This window comes from Jatropha curcas, chromosome 3 (assembly GCF_041381405.1).
Source record: "Jatropha curcas cultivar XTBG-Jc1 chromosome 3, XTBG_Jcur_1.0, whole genome shotgun sequence".
In the NCBI taxonomy this organism is placed as follows: domain Eukaryota; kingdom Viridiplantae; phylum Streptophyta; class Magnoliopsida; order Malpighiales; family Euphorbiaceae; genus Jatropha; species Jatropha curcas.
In genome coordinates, this window is record NC_143153.1 from 21,097,588 (window position 1) to 21,120,574 (window position 22,987).

A 22,987-nucleotide genomic window follows, 5' to 3' on the forward strand; every position below is an offset into this window, starting at 1 on the left:
ATAGTTAACCTGAATTCTTAACTTTTGAATTTTTTTTTTTTATATATATATAATTCAAGAATTCAACTGGTGTTATAATTCCTTCTGAATTTTTTTTATTTTAATTTTATAGTAACCTTAACTTTGAGGAAGATTCATTGTACTTTTAAAATTACAAATTTTGTGATTATCATATACATTTCTGGATTAACAATAATAATAGTTTTTACAGGCTTTGGTATGTAAAAATGTTTGATAAGTAGAATTTTATAAATTAAAATGTTTAATATATCAAAATAATAGTTTAGGACACAACAAAATTGGATGGGAGTTTTTTTTTTTTCTTTTTTTGAAAGAAAATATTGAAGAAACTAATATTTCACCACGATCCACGTAGTTTGAATCTCTCCGATTTGAAGAGAAAATAATAGAGAACAATGCACATTTCACTTATTTTTATTAAATTACTCTACCCCAAATTTTTATTAAATCACTCTACCCCAAATTAATAATAAACTTTAACATTTCTTAAATACCTCTTAATTAATTGAAGATATAATTGAAAATTTTCAATAATAATATTTTCTTTTCTATAAATTTATTTTGAAACGTAATTCATTAATAATAATATCAAGAATTACAAATAATCATATAGACTAGACATAGAACTTTATTATTTGTAACTAATAAAGTTCGTTGATCTTTTAACAAAACAAAAGAATTCATAATGAAACTAAAATTCAAAAATATAATATTAGATTTTTTTCGCTTGAAGTTGATCTTGATAAAAGATATAAATCTCCATAGCAGCAACTAGTCCCTCAATTAATTTGGACAATAAAATAATAACTTCTCTAGATCTTCTATACATTGATTTATTTTCCAAGAATTTGCAAAATATGATGAACACAAATGAGTTTTAACCACTATGCATTAATAGCATCAATGGAGGAACATGCCACATTACCAAGCTCCATTGATTGAAGATCCATGTCTGCAAAGCATGGTCTAAAATCTCCAACAAAACAAAATCAAATATCATATTTTTATTTTGTAATAAACCCTCATAAAAAAGGGATTATCCTTACAAAGAATGAACAAAAAAACTCCAAATATAGATATAAAACAACAATAATAAAAATTAAAAAAAGACAAATCCAATATAAAAAACCATATCTGAGTTTATTAAAGTGCAAGCAAGATAGTGAAGTGAAAGAAAGAGTAAAAAGAGAAAAAAAGAGAAAGGAGAGGGACTAAGGTTTTCTCTCTTTTCTTTAAAATTTTGCCATTTGCAAATAAAGAAAAGTATATTATGAAATTTGTAGATGTCTTATATAAACTAAAATATATATTGGTAATTAGTGCATAGACTTATATTGTTAACTAGTTGAAATTTGGCGCTTTGCTCTCAGAGTAATTGATATTGTTTAAAATAATTATTATACTAAAATTATATTGTTAGAAAATGATTGGATAGGTTGTTTTTCTTTAAAAAAAATTACTATTTATCTCTTATTTTATTCCATTTAGATAGATTGTGTATTTAAATTTAATTAGAAATAGAGGATGAATTTAAGTTTAAGTTTTGAACGTAAAACTTGTGACGAGGTGAATTCTATATCGGCTATGCATAAAGTGGAAACGAAATGCATAAGAAAAAGTAAGCCTTAGACTAGCAAAAGGCCTTTAAAGCTGTGGGGCTTGAGTTGGTTCGACAAGAGCGGATAGTATCTTGCAGAGTCTAAGGTGGATGTGAGTTGGTTCCATCTTGTCAACTTGTAAAAAGGTGTTTAAAGTCGTGAGGCTTGAGTTGGTTCGGCCAAAATGAACAATATTTTGTTAGGCCTAAGATGTGACAAAACTATAAAAATTAAGTATGTTGTTAAATTATTTGTGTGTAGATGATTATAAATGTATTAAATAAAAAATGAAAAATCAATTAACAAGTATAATATTTATTGTAGATAAATTAATTGATAAAAAAAATGATAATAATTTTGTCAATAAATTGAATTTAATGGATAGAATTTATTTAATCAATTACTATATTAATAGCTGGAAAAATATTCTTTAACAAGAAAAAATTTCAAAACCAATGCTTATAAGATAATTTAAAGGAATAAAGACCAATTTAATAGACTTGTAAACAAAGGACAAAAAGCCCAAATTTGAGCTTTAGGATCATTTTCCCCGTAACTCATGTTATCATGGCCAAATAACTCTAATTTTCATGCGTTGCAGTGACGTGTTCAAACAAAATATAAAAATAAAAAGAAAAGAAAAAATGGAAATGTTATTCATTTTTGGCTTAATTATAAATTTAGTGTCTGAATTCTAGAAAAATTTTTATTTTCAGTGTCTCAACAAAAGAACATTTGCAATTAAATTTCTGAATCAATAAATTTTTTCCAATCAAATGTCTCCGTCTTACATGGCTTGCTGGAAATATGAATAGAATTTGTAATGTTCAAAAAATAACTAAGTAGGACATTTTGTGGTTCGACACATCGAATTTGACATGTCAAACGTGTAAAAGCCAATTGATAAAATTGCCCTTAGTAAAAGGAAAAGGCAACTGATCGATCAAATCACTCTCATCCCCAATTAGAGAGAAAAAAACCCTAGTGCAGTCAAACTTTAACCCCAAACGGAATCAAAGCCTTATCAACCCCCTCAAATTATTTTCGTGATTCATTTGGTATGAGAGGATTCAAACCAATTCCAGCACCATATCTAACTTGTCTTGTAACGCCCCATTTTTCTATGTCTGAAATAGTAAGTTACCGGTCTGTGAATAATGCCATCGGTCCGAAAATTAGTATTATTTTGGTCCGAAAAAATTACTATCTATGTGTCATATTTTCTTTAATATTTTTGGAGTATGCATACATAATTTTTATGGGTAGAAAGTAAGTAATGAATATTTTTGGAGCATTTAGATAATTAGTAAATAATTAATTATGGTGTTATACTAATTACGGAAATTAGAGGCAATATGTTTATGGAGTAAATTTGAGATGGTGTTATATTAATTAAGAAAATTAGAGAAATAATTTTTAAGGATTAAATTTGAGAATTTTGTGGAGATATAATATTTTGAAGGAAATAAATCGGAGAATATTTTTAGCTATTGGATTAGATTACCATTGACTAATCTTAGCCATCCAATGTTGAAAAAAGACTAAAATACCCTTATTGCTCAATTATTTGAGCAACCATTTTCTCTTCTTCTTCTTCTTCTCTTCAACGTGGAACTTCCTCTCCCTTCTTCTCTTTGTTTTTCCTTCAATTTCTACATGATAAACTCACTAAATTTAAACCATTAAACTTGATTTAAGGAATGAATCTTAGAGAATTAAGCTGAGAAGTGATTTGTGGTGATTATTTTAAAGTAATTTGGAGAGTTACTACTTAAGCCAAAGGGTGGAGAACCTTCTACCAAAGAGAAGGGCAAACTAAGGCTTCAAGAGTTTTATTTAAGCTTGTTAGAGCTTATGTTTAAGGTAAGTGTTCATAAACACTCTTACCTTGTTTAAATTTTTGATTTTGTGAAGTTGATACTATTTTGTGAAAATTGGGAATTTTATATGAAATTATTTGATTATTGAATTTTGGTGGTATAAATGTGTTCTTGGGAGATTTCTAAGCATGCCTATATATTGAATTGATGAGGAAAACATTTTCTTCTTCATTTTCCAAGAGTGGCAGAACCTATTGATGAATAAGGCCTCAAGTTTTATTGTTATTCTTTGTTGGTTTATACTCTTAAGATGATGTTTGATGAGTATTTAGTATGTGGTAGACATCTCTACCTTGTATATGATTTAAGTAAGCTGAAATTGGGAAGAAGTGTTATTGGGTGTACTTCAAGACTATTTTTCAATCCTTTTTATTTTCCAGTTGTGTCTGAGTTCTTCATGAAAGTTGTAGGTCTACTTCTTAGCTTTCCAACCCATCCTCTTATGTTCAATTTGGATATATATAGCTCCACTTATGGCTAACACCCAAACTGACTTTGTTATGACGAGCCACATGCATCACTGACTTGAGTGCTCATTTTGACCAATATTGGCAAGAATATTTTCTAAGGTCTTCATGAGAGTTGTTACCCTGTGTCTTGAGAGTTCTTTGGTTTTGGATTGGTTTAATTTGAGTGTTTGGATAAGTAGAAATGCAACAAACAGTGGACTTGGTTTTGCTAAATCAGGTCTGGACTATTGGTTTGTGTTCCTGGTCTTTGTTTACCATCTTACACATTTCATAAACTTTGTATCATTTTGTCTTAGCTTTCTAATGAATCTAATTTCATTCAATTCGAAGCTCTATAATACAATTTATGTCTTAAACACTCAGCAAAGGTCAAAGTTTATTTAATGCTGAATATTTTCTATGTCTTGAATCATAGGTTTGAGAAACAAAAACGATGGAATTAGAAAGTGGTATAAAGAGTTATTTGTTCCTTAATGTTTTAGCTATCTATAAGCTTGAAAATCATCTAAATTGGACTTATAAATTAAAAGATATGACAAAAATGGTATAAACTGTGCAGGCTGGAAACCAAAAGCTGGGCAGACTAGAAGTTGCTATTTTAGCTCAATATTTGACTACTTTACCTATATATTTAAGAGATGTGATAGAAGACATATTTGTACTCTAATGTGTTATCTAACCATAGAAGTTAGAATGATCTAAATTGGACTTCTGAAGAAAGAGTTATGCTAGAATTTATGAACCATGTACAGGCTGCCCTGGCAGATTTCAAGGCTACATTAGAAATGATGTTGGGATGCATGTGTAGATTCATTCAGTCTAAGATTTTTATTGAATTTAACTTTCTGAGTTAAATTAAATTAAAATCAAGAATTTCCTTAATCTGATTGGTATAAATTAAGTTACATAAAGATTAGTAAGAGTTGCGTCGCGGGTGCAACAGTCAGATTATTTCCATGCAAGTTCCTTTACAAGTGATTAATTGTTTGCATTATTACTCATTAGATATTACTGATAATTGTCTATGACATCCTTTTAAAGCATGAAATAGATTAGCAACATAGAGAATGAGACAGCATACAGGTAAACAGTATGGTTTATGCATTTTATGAATAAGTTAATATGTTTATTGTATTAATGACATACAGCTAATATGCTCCATTGAGGTTAAGTAGAAACCACGTAGATAAGACTATGTCGCGACATAGGATGGCAAATCTGTGCCCTATACAGTTTGTTACTCCGGCTACAGGCCGTTGAGTGGATATGATTATATATGGGCCATAGCAGCCCAGCCATACAGTATTCATCCAGTTTCATACAATATTCATCCAATTTCATACAGTTCTTCTTATCACTTAGGTTTCACTATAACCTTATGGAGCCATATAGTTATGAGATTTTATTATTTATAACTGATACGATGTTGACTAAAAATTACATAAGTCATACAGCATAATGAACAGTAAGTAAGATAATGAAAGTATAATGATATGTGTGCTTACATATTTATTTATTTAATTCATATAGCATAAGGCTTACATGTTTATTTATTTAATTCATACAGCATAAGGAACATAAGGTAAGATCATGAAAGTATAATGCTATGTGTGATTAAATGGTTATGTAAAGGATTTCTGGTATAATTAGAACTAAATTATGTATGTTATTAATTATACGATTATTTGATATTTCTTTGCTATAAATGTAAATTTATGTTGAAATTTAATGATTCTATGATTATCAATGATTTTATGAACTTGTATTTTAAGTAAGTTGCCATCGCAACTTTGGTAAGTATGTGAATTATGAGCACCACTGAGTTTTATACTCAGCGCGTCGATTTTTATTACGCGTAGGTTGAAGATTGTGGTTGCTACTTGAAGATGTGAAGAGTAATATCAAAGCAGAAGTGACTACTTTGGTAGTAGTAGATTGAGATTTATATAATTAAGAATTATGACATGTATAATTATTACGTTTTTAGAGATTATGTTATTGGAAATATAATTGAAGCATGTAATTATTTTGGCGTAAGTATTTGGAGAGAAGAATAATACTTATTAAATGATTGAATATGAAATATTTTAAAATAGTTCATTAAGACTTGATATATATAATGAATGCAATTATTTGATGGATATTAAATGCTATTGAGGATTTATACAGTTATGAAAATATAACAGTGTTATTGTGTTATGATGATTATTTGGAGATGTTGGAAGTTTGAAGTTTAATTGGGAGTGATGTTTGTCGAGCTTAGTTTTATGTAGGATTTTTCCAATCTATTTATATATATAAAAAAACATGACATAATATTTAGCATACAGGATGATATCAGCATGACAGGATATAGGTTCAACCAGATTGTAGCGTCTCGGCTCGGTTCATTCGGGTTAATGGGTGGACCGAGAAGAGATGTTACATGTCTTCCATGTCAAGTGAAAGAGATGAGGAATTTGAGTTCGAATCTATAAGCTATAAGGTAGATCGCTTTTAAATGTTTGTTTGGTTTCTGAGAAAACTGAAGTCGGAAGAGGATACGTAACTGTTTCTTATTAATAGAGTATGAATTTGTGTTTCGGGTGTTTGATTTTTAGGGATAAGGTGTCTTTGTATGAAACTACCGGAAATAAAGGCAGCATCAGATGGAGATTTTCATAGAAATATTTTCTCTATATATTCAGCTTTTGTTGGGTACCTTTCTTGATTTTATTGTTATTATTTCTCTCCATTTGATATTGTTTCACTTATTATTATTTTTTATTTTTAAGTGCTTAATTTTTCATGAGGTTTCATGTCTTTCTTTAGGTTTTATGCTTAGTATAAGTAACATGTAAAAAAACTAGTAATCTAGTTATAACTAACGTATGCGTTTTTCTCTTTGTTGCCTCTTTTGTAATGCTTGCAGAATATTTGAGGAATTAAAAAGACATGGAAAAGGAATTGATGCTATTAAGGTGAGAGTGATTTGATATCAGTCGTCTTCTCTTTTTCTAAGGGCAATTTTGCCAATTGATTTTTATACTCAACTGTTTGAAATGTCAAGCCACAATAAGCATTGATTGAAAAGTCCATAAACACATTCATCTAATCTCAAACTTGGATTTTTGGATCAAAACGCAACTTTTGAGTTTCTTTTATCCATTCTCACACAAATCTTTGGAAATCTCCAAAAAGGTAGTTTCTGAGAGCCATTAATGTGACATCCTACTGAGTCGAGTCTTTGCATAGAGTCGAGTTGAGTCGGGCTGAACCAAACCCGGTTGGGGTAGAATGGGATTATAAGTGGACTTACTTGAATGAGAGAAAAAGATCAAAGTATAAGGATTAGGATTTACTTGCACTAAAAGATCAAGCTTGGGTATTAAGTTGTAACCTTCTTACAATTGAGGTACCATTTAGAACTTTTACACATAAAATTTCTTGATATTTTGATGGCCTAACCGTGATAATCATTTCACTTTCCCATTTTCATCTTTATCTTCATCTTCTTCATCTCCTTCCTTTCCCTTCCTTTCTCCATCCATTTTCACGGTAGTTAAGCATTAAGTCAACCTCTATTTCTCCAAGTAAGTAGAATTTCTTGAAGCTTTATGTTAATCAACCTCTAATTGAGTTATATTGTAGATAATTTATAAGAATTCTTATGTATAGGAGAAGTGAGTTCAAAGATTGTAGAAAAAGGAAGCTAAAGAAGAGCTCAAGCTTTTTGGAGTAAGTTTGATATCTCTTGTCATTTACCACTTTCCTTGCATGAGAACTTGTGTGGTGTGTTGATAATGAGACAATATATTTCTTAATTTTGAGTGAGAGGACTGAAAATGGTGAGAAAGCATGGGATGAACTGAATAAATGAAGTAGATATTGAGTTATGCTGAAACAGGTTTTGCTGGAAAAAGAACTAGTGACTTCACCTTGATTTTGACCCTATTTAATGATGGAATTAGGAAGTTTCATAGAAGAGTTATTTGTTCCTCTATGTGTTAGCTTTACATGGGTTTTTGAATCACCCAAATCGGAGTTATATATTGAGAGATATGACCAAAAGAGTACAGACTGCGCAGGCTGGAAAACACGTCGCGCGCTCGCGAATTTCATTTGCGCGCTCGCGAATTGTGCCTGTAAACTCACTGACTCTCATGTGTGCTTCTTGCGCTCGCGACTTTTCAAGGCGCGCTCACGACTTGTGTTTTTATGCTCTTTTGGACTTCATTTTCTATGCAATTGGATTCCTTTGCTCAACTTGTATGCCTCCAATCATTTTAAAACAAAAAGACAACATTAGAACATGTATCAAAACAACATGCAAGCATGCAAATGATGTGAAACCAAGTAAACATTATGATTTATGAAGTTATGAAACCATTAATATGCTGTTGTGTTATACTATTGATATACCAACATAATGCTCCATTGAGGTTAGGTAGAAACCATGTAGATAAGGCTATGTCGCGACATAGGATAGCAGATCTGCAACCCATACAGTTTGGTACTCCAGCTACAGGCCGTTGAGTGGATATGATTATATATGGGCCATAGCAGCCAAGCATACAGTTTCATCCAGTTTCATACAGTTTTTCTTATCACTTCGGTTTCACTATAACCTTATGGAGCCATACAGATATCTTGACATAACATTGCATGAATCATATAGTATAATAAACAGCAAGAAAGCTCATCAAGGTAAAATGAAAGTATCATGATATGTGTGCTTATATGTGCCATATGTTTTTACATGGTTCTTTCTACACATGTATGTGCTTAATTGTTTCTTTCTATGTTGAGATATCCACTGAGCTTTATTTGCTCAGCGAGTTACCTGTTTAACTCGCAGGTTTTGAGACTGGACCGTAGAGAGTCAGCGTACAACTGCTGCAGTTCATCTGTAGAAGACTCAGTCTTCAGGGTAGCTACTCATTTTGATGTGTATCTTTTGTCTATCCTTTTCATGGCATGTACAGGGCACACAGTTGGGCCCATTTCATTTTGAAACTAGTATAATGTCTTATAAATATTAATTACATTATTAATGTAGACAACATCAGCATGATATAAGAGTCATATCCATTATGAGATCAGCATGACAGGTCATTAAGTCAACCAGTTTGTAGCGTCTCGGTTCGGTTCATTCGGGTTTACGGGTGGACTGGGAAGGGATGTTACAATTAACCGCTTTCTCCATGTTTTTCTTTTCATTTTGGTGATAAATCACCATTCTTGTGCCTGGTTGTGAGGGAAACCTGAGATCAACAAAAAAAGAGGAAGTCTGCGCTGAAGTGGTATGCTGAGAACCATGGTGAATAAGCCACTACGTGTGGCGTGCGCCACAAGCAAGCGGCTTGCGCCACTTCTCCACAGACACACCCCTTTAAGCTCTGTTTCCATCTATGATCTTCCTGATCAGGGAAAGTGCCTAACGCTACTACATGCGATACACGCTACACCTATGTGACACACGCCACTTCTCTTCTGGTGCCAGACACTTCATTTCAGAGGTCTAGATTGATAAATAACAATAGAATGGACCGGATTTGGAGATCTAGTGGTAAAGCTCTAGACTTTATTGATCTGGAATGCGTTTTTGTCCATAAATGAATTTATTACTTTTAATTTAATGTCATTTACTTTTAAGCAATTTTAATATTTTGTCCTTTAGATTTATGCCCTTTTATTCATTGTCTTATGGTTATTACCGTACTAACCCATTACACATTACCCTTGGAACATAAACATGCATCATTTTAGGTATAAATTGAATGAATGAGTGTTTTATGTTCCTGTGTATGGGATTATGTTTACGTCAATGTCATATGTGTTATGTTTGTTTTCTATGGTTTATTCTTTATTGCTTTCATTTCATTGTATATTGGCTAAATGTTAAAGGTCCTAAATGGATTCCTAATAATTGCTTGGTTGTAATTATTGGTTGAGAAATTTTAATAGGGTTTGGGTAGAATGTATTTTAGGAGATCAGTTGTAATGTTTTCTCCTCCCCGCGTTTCTTATGGATGATTTAATTTTATGTACAATGTATGATATTGTTTGCATGTTTGACATTCCTTTGAAAAATTGCATTAAAATCATTTTTTGCATCTCAATTTTAGTTAATCTTTTTATTAAATCATTGTGAATTACTGGACAATGAGAAGGCCGATTTAACTGGGCGATCTGGGTGCGGAGCACCTTCCCAATATTGTACCTTAATTTTTAATATCTCTCATTTAAAATCGAGTTAGTCGATTCCAAAGAATCGACTAATTCGAGAATTTTTCCTAAAGAGGGTGGCGACTCTTAAAACTAAAAACTCTTACCAACAATGTAAGAGACCTTTTTACAATCCCTTTTCAAAGGGATTGCCTTTTCTGAGGATTAATAAACGAGCTTAATAAAAGAAAACCACTTTATTGAATAAAATTAACCAAAGCCCATTTCCATCTTTCCTTTTATGGAAAGTTCAAAAAATAATAAGCATCCTCAGCCTAGCGACTCCACTAGGGATTAAACCGAGAATCTCTGATTTTCGATTTTGGGTTTGAGTGAGTGGTTGACTCCAAAAAGTTGTCCACTTATTCAAAATCTTTAATAATATTATTAACTTTAAATTGAGTTTGCTTTTTGCACATTTTTAAATGTCATTCATACATTTATCTCTTCTAATCTCTTTTGTACCCTAAACCCTAAAGGTGATATTCGAGGTTGTGATCCTTTCACTCTATTCGAATGTTGGGATCCGCCACTAATATATGCCAACCATAAGTCAAGTACCTTTAGTATATCAGAAGAATTGACACAATCTACTATCACCATTTGCTTAGACCCAAAGTTAAAGGGGAGGAAACAACCAATGCTCGCTTATGGAATCCAAGAATTAATAAACCCGACCAAAGCTCATGTAATTGACCCTAGTTTCTTCCTTTAGAATTACCTTAATAACTAATGATTGCTTCATTCATACAGTAAATGAGAGAGGCGTCAGTCCAAAACCCCATGATGATTTATGAGTCCAACCAATATATAATACCTAGATTTTTGAAAACTGAAATATTTCATAAAATAATTTTAATTGGATCGTTTCCTAATTTTATTGTGAGTTTAATTTTAAAATTTATTGAATAGTTAATTCTTTGATTTTGGTTTTATTAATAATTATATTTGCTTATTAAATTTCTAGCATTTAATTATCAAAATCTTAACCAGTGATATTGGTAGAGAATATTTGACAAAATAAAATAAATCAATAGAGGTTTTGATATTTATTTTATAATAAAAATAAATATATGAAGGTAACTAAAGAGAAATAAGGAAATTAAGAAATTGTGTTCACTATTAGTGTTTATTACCAACAATTAATAATTATTGGTCAAAATATGAATTATGGTAATTAAATATTTAGTTTATATATATATATATATATATATATATATATATATATATAACAATAAATGAAATAGGGTAGAGAAAAAAAAATGAAAAAGAATGACTCTCTCTCTCTCGTTCAATCTCCCCGACGAGAGGAACTCACCTATGGTCTTGATTTGCGAGGTAGAAGCCTGAAACAAGAAAGTGACTGGAACTCAAGCGATGTCGCGCGATGAGGTTTTCGGTGATCCACACCGTTGCCGGTGGTTGCAGCATGAAGGAGGGGTGCCGATCGTTTCATCTCCTCTGTGTGATTTTTTCCCCTCTGTTAAACTGAGTTTCCGATGGAGAATGGTGAAGCCACCATGATCGACAGTCCCTTTAGCGACTTCTAGGGTTATTTCTGGTCTCTAGGGTACCCATCTCGTTAATCAGACCTGAGATCGGAGATCTCCTCATGAAACGGAGCAAATTGATGTAAAAAGTTGGCATTTCTGGCTGTTTGGATTTCCCGGCCACCGTGGACGACGGCGCCGGCTACTGTTTGGTGACCGGCTGACTAGTCACTGGTGAGACCTCCAGGAAGCAGAAATACCTGCTTCTCACACTAAACCAGATTTTGAAACCCGAAATTACAGAGGGTATATATTTATGATTTAGCAATTTAAATTTAGTTTGTCATATTTCAGTATAATTGCAAGTTGGAAAATTATGTTTATTGAATTAAATTAGTTTTGATTAAGATAACTAAGTTAATTGTTTGAACTTGATAATACGATTAATCATTAGTGAAATTGACAAATTATTAGAATTAGCAAAACTAAAGATAACAAGAATTTGTTAACTATACGGGTTTGAAATTAAGACAGTTTAATGAGTTAATAAAAAATTGGAATAGATATTAATTTGCTTAATTGTGAAATATCATAAACGGCGGATGGGTGTATTTATTGTAATATATGTGAAATTCAGACAAATCAAATAATAAAGAAAATGCCGCTGGATTTTTGATAGAAAAAGAGATTTATCAAAAAATTAAGGTAATAGATAAAATAACAAACTGTATTATTAAATAAGGAAGTAAATTTGTGAAGGAATAAATTAGTCAAGTAAATGCAAAATTTGATTGTATTTGATTAGTACTTGGAAATGAAATTTTAAGTGATGTTTTGAGAATGAGTAAAGTAAAGAAATTTAAGTATTTTTATCTCAAAATCTTATCATATTTATTTGGTAAAATAAATAAGTATATGTAAATATATTGAAACAATCCGAATTTTTATTTTCAAAACATTTGATTTAAATTTTAATAGACTGACACCCTAGAAAATTTATCTAACCAATTAAATGTAAATATATGATTTGTATAGTTGATAACCCGAACAAAACCGATTGAAAAATCAAAAATCAATTGAAAACCATGATTTGAACCGAACCAAACCTGAATCGAACCAAACCAGCCTAAACCATCCAAACCCTTCTGGAATTTTCCCTCTTTCTTCCTATTTCTAGTGCTCACCTCACCCCTCTTCCCCGTTTTGCGCATTCCCAGTTGCCGGCGATCCTCTCGCGCCACTAGCACATTGCCGCCCTCTCCCTCTCTCCTTCTCTTCCTCTTGCTCTCTTTCTCCGTCCCTATTTCAGGTGAGCGCAAAGACCATAGCAGCCGCGACTCTGCTAGCTTGAAGTCGTCGCGACTCCGGCGAACTCAACGACCCTCTCTGTCGCGCTGATGAGCCTCCATCGCGCCACTGCCGTTGCAACTCTCTTTCTTTCCCTTTCGCGATCGCTCTCAGGGAACTCAGTAGCGCCAACAGCCCTGCTTCGATCGCCGCTCTCTCCTGCTCGCGATTCCGGTGAACGGCGCGACTTCCCTCCTGGATCAATGGGAACGCCAGAGACAATTTTGTCTCGGTACGTTCGGCGCTCACTTTGACTTTCCGACGAACCTTGCGTGGTCAGGCGACTCCGGCGAGCACCACTGTCTCCTGCCAACGGATTTCCGACAACGCTGAGTTTTGGGTATTGAGACTGACTCTGGTTATTTTTTTTCCAGAAATTTAATTGATTTCTAGTATTTATGGCAAATCAAGTTAATTTAATTCTTAGTGTTGATCTGTACAGTATAAGTATAGATTTAATTTAAAATACTTTGATTAATTAAGGCTAATTTAAGATTAGTACCAAATAAATTTGATTTAGTAATTTTGACAATAACATTAATTGCATGTAAGTGTGGATTAAGGTAGTTTAGATGTAATGTTATTGTAAATTATAATTTTGGTTGTGTGGTGATGTTGAGATTGAAGAGGATGGGAAATTTGATTTGATTAATTGCCCGATGGATGGGCTGTGTGGATTGAGTTGAAATTTGATAAAATGTTGACATTTTAATAGGTGGATAGTTTAATTTTTAGGGGAGATACTGCCGAAATTTCGGTAAAAACTAGCTTAATTTTTAGAAATTAAATACGTAGATAGTTTATTAGATCAACTTCTTGACTCCTTAGTTTAATAAGTCCTTTGTCCGATACAAATTCTTTCTTTGTATTCTTAAATTTCTTAGATTGTCCAGGCCCATCTATTGCTCCACAAGGTCAGAATTAGAGTTAGAGCTTCAGCTTCCACCACTGTGAGTAATAATAAATAATGCATATCAGTATTGCATTTGTATAGCATTTATATACCGTGTGTGTGTGTGTGTGTGTGTATATATATATATATATAAACAGAAGTTTAATATATATATATATATATATATATATATATATATAATTATTTTAATAACATCAGTATATTTTATGAATATTTTATAAATATAATATGTTACTATATATTTACGTTTGTGCATTGAGATGAATTTGTGTATTATGTAAAGTGAATTGCTTGATTACTTGTGCTGCGAATTATTGTGCCTTGTATGTGTGGAATTGGAATGAAGTGGGTCACCATGGTTTTGTGAGGGTGGTCTACGAGACTTTTGGCCGTATGGGAGATCGGCACCCCATGTGCACCTGATGATGTGATCTGGATGATATGGAAAATCACAGGGTGGTCTCTTATTGGGTGCGCCTGATAATCTGGATTTGATGGTAGCCCGCAAGGTGGCATCCTGTTGTGTGCGCTTGATGATCTAGATTTGATGGAGACGACCGGGTTGCCTCCTGTTGGTATGGAAAGGAAAAGAGAGAATGGAAAAACAATGAGAGGGTTGGTCAAGTGAGGATTAGACCGGTCGGCCAGGTATGGGGGATCGGCTCCCTAGTGCACACGTATGAGAGGGCGAGCCATGTGTGGGACGGCTCGTTGGGGTTTTAGGTGATGCCACTGACTAATTTCCACATGCTTAATTATTTGAAGGTGACATTACTTGTGGGTGCTGGTGTTGTGCCATATGATTGACTGTAGTATGCTCATTTTAGAATATTAGGGTGCATTATGCGTGAATGTGTGTGATGTGTATTATTTATTATTATTCACTGAGTTGCAAAACTCACCTCCCTCTCTATCCAAACTTCTCAGGTAATAGGAAGCTACTGAATCGACCGAAACTCTGCAATTTTCCACAAAAGTAAATTTATAACTTTTTTTTGTTATTATTATCATTAACTAATTTGTGTTATTAAATATGTACACTATTCTACTCTCAAATTATTGTTGAACTTCGCAGTCACAGGGTATTGTGTATTTTTTTTTATTTGGATGATCTTGTTGTTTAATTAAGCGCATGTGAACTGGCAGCCCATATTATGAATGTGACGTAATGTGATTAGGTCCCGATTAAATTGTATTCAAGATAATTGAGACTGGGCCATGATTGTGAAATTATTGTATACATATATCCTAATTTATATGGGCTTACCGATTCTAATAATTTGTGTGGAATGCATGAGTTGAAAGATAGGATTACTATGGGCCTTGGGGGCTTTATGCTTACCTGGCCGGTCTGCCGGTTCGGCTCACGGATTTGGATCATGACATATATGCATTTGATTTTAGTGAATGATATAAATACTTATTTTAAATGAAATCTAAAAGGATAATTACTAAATAAGTTTGAAAAGTGAAATATGATTTATAAAGAAAATGAAGTTTTAACTAAATGATTTCAATAAATGGATTGAACAGGATTGGTTCATTTTATTAAAAAAATCGGTTTTCCTTAGTAAACCATTCGTTTAATCCTCGGAAAATGGTTCTCTTATTTTGGTAAGAGTTTTATTTTTGGAGTCGCAACTCTTATTAGGAAAAATACTTGAATTAGTCAATTCTTTGGAATCGACTAACTCGATTTTAAACTAGAGACGGGGTTCAGTAGTTAGGTACGATAAGGGAAGTTGTTAGGTACCTCGATCACTTGGATAAACCGACCTCCTCATTGTCAAAAGATTCACGATAACTTAAATAATGCAATTAACTACAAGTGAGTGAAAATACTTTTCAATGCATGTTTAGAAAACTATGTCAATCATACATTTAGATAAAATATAAAGTAAAACATTCACAGAGAAAGAGGGAGGAGAAACAAGTTATAAACCATCCCTAATTATTACAATCTACCTATTACCCTTCAAATTTCCCAATTCCCCATTAATTATTACATAAAAGCATTTTAATGAGATTCATTAAGATCTCTTTACATTTTGCAATAACAAACACTAAAACACAAGAAGAAAGAGATTTATCAAAGAATTAAGTTATTAGATAAAATAACAAACTGGCAGATGGGAAATTAATATGAGGAACCCGATGGATGGGCTGTGTAATTATTGTAATACATGTGAAATTCAGACAGATCAAATAATAAAGAAAATACTGCTAGATTTTTGACAGAAAAAGAGATTTATCAAAGAATTAAGTTATTAGATAAAATAACAAACTGTATTATTAAATAAGGAAGTAAATTGATGAAGGAATAAAATTAGTTAAGTAAATGCAAAATTTGATTGGATTTAATAAAGTACTTGGAAATGAAATTTTAAGTGATGTTTTGAGAATGAGTAAAGTAAAGAAATTTAAGGATTTTTATCGCATATTTGGTAAAATAAATAAGTATATGTAAATATATGCATTTGAGTTTAGTGAATGATATAAATACTTATTTTAAATGAAATCTAAAAGGATAATTACTAAATTAGTTTGAAAAGTGAAATATGATCTATAAAGAAAATGAAGTTTTAACTAAATGATTTCAATAAATGGATTGAAGTAATCTAACGTTTCTTTTAATTAATGAAGTAGATAGATGAATTTAAATGTATGCTTAAGGAAATATTGACTTTAAAGTGATAAATAAATTTATAAGAAATTTAATTAATTGGTTTGTTTAAAAAAATATAAATTTACAACATTTGATGAATATAAAGAATAAATGTGGCTATGAATAAGAATGTTAAAGAATTTAAATATCAAAGAGGAGCTAGAAACAAGCAAAAAAAAAAACTGAAAGTTTAATGTGTGTAAATTTGATTGTAGGTCGAGGACTGCCAAGAAATTGTTTTGAAATTCTAAATGATCGAGAGGAAACAAATTATTGCTTCCAAGGTGAGTTATGGTGTTTAACCCCTTCTCTGTGTGTGCTTAAATTATTTGATCCAATCCATGTTGTTAGAATGGTTGAAAGAATCTATCCAGTTTCCTATTATCATTGATTTTGTTTGTGCTATGCTATTGTTTGGGCTAAATGATAAAACCCAACCTTGATGAGGGTTATACCATCAGACTATGTGCATATAGGTGAAAGTGAATGCATTCGAAGGGAGAAGTTACTGCCTGAGAATTGTGAATTAAGTGATAGTACTGAAATGTACATAGCAATATGTTTTCTTCAGTATTGTCTATGTGAAAATAGTGAATTTTAAGTAAATTGTGCTTTTGTGGAAAATTATGAATTGTCAGAATTATCTGAAATATCTGTGTGAAATAAGATAACATTGAAATGTACATAGCAATATGTTTTCTTAAGTGTTGTCTAAATATTTATCTGTTATATGATTGATATCACATTAACAATAAGTGATCCGTTTATTATGAATTCTGATTATATGAATTTAAATCTGTACTGAGTTATAATGATATAATCATACTGTAATAATTTGATTTGCAAACCATGAAATATTTTAGTTGTTTGTCATTATTTTGGCACTGTATCCTCACTGGGTTCACGTCTCATCAAAGCGTCCATGTGTTTTAGGTGGAAGTAATCTAGTTATATCAGCTTCTTGATCTTCTTCTTTCGATAGGAAGCAAGTGCATAATGTAATTGACTATAAGATAATATAAGTAAGTGATGTAATCAAATAAGAATTTATGAGTAATTATGTATTGAATGGATAACTTTAGTTGCTCCATAGACATTTGTAAAGGGTATTAGTTGAGTGTGAATGTAAAGATCAATATCGGAGGAATTGTATGAGAGCAATTTGCTTTATTTAATAAAAGTGCAAGAGAATGTATAAAAAAAAATGTTTTGGGAAATTAGTTAAACAAAGTGAAAAGTCCATGGCTCACCTAAGTAATTGAATATATATATATATATATATATATATATATATATATATATATATATATATATATATATATATATATATATATATAAAGTGACACATCTATGATAAGATTGATTCAGATGTTGGTTCTACACTGTACTCTGTGGCTTTAAGCCTACCTGGATCCTAGGACCGTCACATCTCCATTTTTAGGGTCTGACACAATATGACCTAGGATTTTAGAAAAAACTATTGACCCTGAATCGTGTGTGGAAGATATAAGGGTGGAGGTCAGTATTTCCCAACTCCTGTTCTCCTTTGTTTGTATATACTTATGCCATAGTTGTGTTGAGTTTTCCTTATGCATCACTTAACTTGGTTTATTATAGCCATATAGGAATATTTTAGCATGACTTGATCTCGACGTTCAAAGCGCCAAAGGACGAAGGGCTTGAGAGAGGTGCTAGAAACAAAACGAGCTCTTTCAAATGTTGATTATAAGGCTGAAGCTCAAGTGTCTAAGAGGGAAGCTCCTCCAATTCTGACACAGACTAAAGAAGACCAATTAGAAGAGGCTCATCAACTCTTGCTTGAAATTAAACAAGCTCAACTTTTGGCCATGACCCTCTTCCAAGGTGTGGAGGTGCGTTTCACGCTTATGTGCAATATCAACAATCGCCTTGTAGAGATTCGGCACTTCACCTTAGAGGATGATAGGCCATACCAAACCTCTTAAGTTATGAGTTTCAAAGTTGTAAATATTTAGTTAGGGCCAAAAGAAATATCAATGTAAAAAGTCAACCTTTGAAAAAGTAATGAAAGTCTATTTTGAGCCATATATTGTTAATGTTGAAAACAAAAAAAAAAAAAAAAAAAAAGAAAAGAAGAGAAAAAAAGAAAATCCTCAAATGTATATAAATAAAAATCTTGCTCGAGTATCTTCATGCTTGAGGCAAAAAGAAAGGGATACAAAAAAATAACAAGAAAAAGGTCATTATAAATATTTGGCTATAAAATAGGGCGTGTTTTGACCTTGATAGTTCTTAAGAGCCCTTTTCTGATCTTAGTCTCGAACGGTCATGATAAAGCCATGATGGAATATAACATTAGTCACATTTCACGATGTGTTGTGTGTTTGCATTTTTGTATGCCATACCATATTCACGCATTCACGCATACATGCATCATGTGGTGTTTTCTAACCTTTATTTTGCACAGTCAAGATAGCGCCCCGAAGAGAGAAGGCTCCGCAAGAGATCAACTGGTTGAGAGCAGATAATCGCTTGGTTAGAGTTGAAGAACCTTCAATCCTCTCCGACCTTCCTAATTCGATTTTCGCCAGTTCTTTGGGCTCCCGTATTGAGATTGAGAACCCTCCCAATTCAAGCAACTTCTACTTCTACCTCTGTTGATAATGTAGGTGAAGCCAGTGTTTCCATTTCGTAGATTAAGAAACTAGTTGAGAAAATAGCGGTTGCCAGCCTAGAGAAGCTTCTACGATCAAATAAGGGGGCGATGAAGCCAAAGGCGAATCTGAGAGAAAAGAGCAAGTGGATGACACGTGGCAAGATGAGGAATTCTTTGCTAAGAAAGTACCCACTAAGAAGGCGAGTCTGAATTGGTCATTTCTGAGAAGTTTGAAAAGCTAGACAAGTAATTGGGGAAGCTTCACGTCTTCATGAAATCAAAAGGGGTGGATCAATATGTGGATATTAATGATGATGATGATGATGAGCTTGAGCTAAAGACCTATATTCGTTTGACCTACAAGATGCCTAAAGTGTCGAAATATGATGGCATGGGCAATCCAAAGGTGCATGTAATGTAGTATAAAGCTATGATGGAATTGGCGTGTCTGCCATCAAAAGAGATTTTGAAGATGTTCCCTATGTCTTTGACCGGGTCAGCTCAGACTTGGTACTATAACCTGGAGAAGAAAGTAAAGAGAGATTGGAACGAGCTCACTACAGTCTTCCTGAAGGAATATGCTTACAACCTCCAGAAGAGTGTCACCTTGAGAGATCTAGAAGATAAGGTGTAGAAAAGTGATGAGTCTTTCACTGATTACATTGCTATATGGAGAGCCAAGGTCACAAAAATGAGAAATCGACCCAATGCTAAGGAATAGATCAAAATCTTCATCAAGGGAACCTTGCTAGCTTTCCGAGAGAAGATATTACATGCCTCTGACTGAGTTTTCACAATTTTATGAGGTCGGTGCTACCATAGAGGATAAGATGAGGGAAGATAAGAAATATGGGAACCGATTTGGGAACTTCAAGTCCGGGGGGTCTAGTTCTTCTGGGAAGACCTCGAGTGCAAGCAAGAATACCATAATAGCTACCCTAGATTTGAGAGCCACCAGTATGTAGCCTAGGAGATTCTCCGATTTTGGTACTCCTTTATCGAAGGTGTTTGAGAAAGTTAAGTCAGTGGGTTTGTTGCAATCGCTAGCACCGAGACCACCTCTGGAACCTTTGCCAAAGAACTTCAACTGTAATGCTTATTATCAGTTTCACCATGGCAATGGTCACATTACCAACCAGTTGAGATATGAAATCTAGAATCTTATTGATGAGGGCAAGGTAAAAGATCTAGAAAAATCCAAGCCTAACACAAGAATCAATCCATTGCTGAACTTTTCAATGTGCCACCTCCTAAGAATCTCTACATGGTTGAGTCTGGCAAGACTCCTGAGGAGGTGATGGCTGAGTTGAGAAGGAGGAGGAAGACGGAGTGAGAGAGCAGTTATTAGAATAGATTTTTGTGATGGTCCAGCTAAATGTGTGGGATGATAGTGACGAAGAGTGGCTAAACCAGAATGAAGAATGGGTTGAAAGTGAGGATGAATTGCAAGTAAGTCCTATTACTCTTGATGTTTGGAGTAGTGAGGAAGAAGAAAAATCTAAAGCAGTGAACCATATGACCCGCAATGGTTGAATTTATCAGCCCGATATGAAGAAGCCTAGAGAGGAAAATGAGAAAGCTAGCTCATCGGTCATGCTGAAGAAAGATGATGAAGATGACGTATTGATCAAATAGCTGAAAATAACCCATGCTAATGTGAGCATGTGGGACCTACTCGTCTCTTCCAAGAAACACTGAGAGGCTCTGCTTAAAGCTATGGTCGATATTCCAGTCTCATCATCCATTTCAATTGCTGATTTTGTAGGGTTAGTCCAACATAACCCCCTTACAATCACTTTTTCTGATGACGAGCTTCCTCTCGAAGGAAGGAATCACACTAAGGCTTTATTCATAAAGGAAAAAGTTGGAGGGAGGATAACGGGTAATGTCATGATTGATGATGGGTCAGCTTTGAATATTTGTCCATTAAAACTTTTATGAAAGTTCAAGTTGGAGGTGTCAGATCTAGAATCTTCAGATGTTGTCATCCGAGCTTACGATGATTCAAAGAGACAAGTGGAAGGTATATTCAAGACTGTTGTAAAGGTGGGGTCGATTGAAAAGGAGACAGAATTCGTTGTGATAGACATTCTCTCGACATTTACCTTACTATTTGGGCACCTGTGTTAACATTTTTTAGGAGGTGTGCCATCTACGCTACACCAGAAAATTGATTTTCCATTTAATGGTGAACTCATCACCATCCCAGCTGCTAATGAGAGGAGTGTAGTCGTACTGAATATTGACAAACAGGTCATTCTCCCATGGACTGGCTTCCAGATTGCAGTTTTGAGTACCTATATAGGGCCCACTATCTCCAACATCATCAAGAAAATGAACTTTGAGGAAGGGAAAAGATCAGGAAAGAACCAATAGGGTATCACAGAATTACTAGAAATTCATGCCTAGAGGAACCGTCTAGGCTTGGGTTTCAAGTATGGAAGCACATCGAAGAAAACATTCGGCTGGTTAGACATGGATGGATGTTTCATTCGTTCAAGTGAGCATTCCTCTCCATGTCTGCCGATAGAGCCCTTTAAGCGTAATGGGAAGACATACCCAGGCCTAGAGATTTTCGCAAATGTTATCGAGGTCCTAACGGTTGAGCCCAAAGGATGAAAGCTTGAGAAGAAGGGTGAGGAAGAAGAGAAAGAACAAGAGGAGGGAATTGATGGGCCAAAGGCGATCGAGGAAGAGAACAAGAAGGAGGAGCAAGCTACTCAACAACAAGAAGAAGAAGGGAATAAGAAGACAAGCACATAAGAAGAAGATGAGGACCCTACGGATCAAGTGCTCAAGGCGATTCAGGCCTACATTGAAGAAAGCTTTGAAGAAGTTGAAACCCTTTATGATTTTGTGATTTATATTAGTGATGAATCTGATTGTAATGAACTCTCTATGCTTTTTAATGAAATGAACTTCAATTTTGCTTACTTGTTTGATATCTTTCCTGATGGTTCCATTCATCGAGTAGATGAGCTCATGCACATATTGGACATTAAGTCATTATGCATGCTTGAATTTAATATTAGCATAAAAGATAATCCACATATTTTGTTAATTAGGCCAAACCTAATGCCATAATTAAATATAAAATTTCAAAGTCTGCTCATGGACAAGAAAGAGGCCTTCGCATGGAGCTATGAGGACATGCCTGGAATAGGTAGGTCTATAGTCGAGCATATGATTCCACTGTATCTTGGGGCCAAGCCAGTGAAATAGAAGAGGAGAAGAGTAAGACTAGAATGGGCTGAGAAAATTAAAGAGGAAGTGACCTAGCATATAGATGTAGGATTTTTAAGAAGTGGTTCACTATCCGAGTGGTTAGCAAATATAGTTCAAGTTCCTAAGAAGGATGGATGGGTCAGAATGTGCGTTGATTATAGAGATTTGAATAAAGCATCACCAAAAGATAATTTTCCCCTTCCTCACATTGATATCTTGATTGACAATGCAACAATGATGGGATGCTACTCCATTATGGATGGGTTTGCAAGTTATAATTAGATTCTCACGACATTGTTGGATAAGGCCAAAATAGCTTTGGTTACAGAGTTTGCAACTTTCTGTTACCGGGTGATGCCGTTTGGTTTAAAGAACGCTGCAATTATGTACCAAAGGATGGCTACCATACTATTTCATGACATGATCCACAAGAAGTTAGAGGTTTATATTGATGATATGATTGTCATGATTAAGACACTAGAGGATCATCCAATGGCTCTAGAGCGGTTCATGGATAGAGTGATCAAATACAAGCT

General features: G+C 33.5%; 1 long non-coding RNA gene across 1 annotated transcript; it reads left to right on the forward strand.

Annotated features, from left to right (window-relative positions):
• The first annotated feature begins 11,419 nt into the window (after nt 1-11,419).
• LOC110009329 (uncharacterized) lies at nt 11,420-15,156 on the forward strand. Its single transcript, XR_016319883.1, has 2 exons — nt 11,420-13,963; nt 14,854-15,156. It is a non-coding gene; the product is annotated as an uncharacterized LOC110009329 (long non-coding RNA).
• Nucleotides 15,157-22,987: the final 7,831 nt, after the last annotated feature.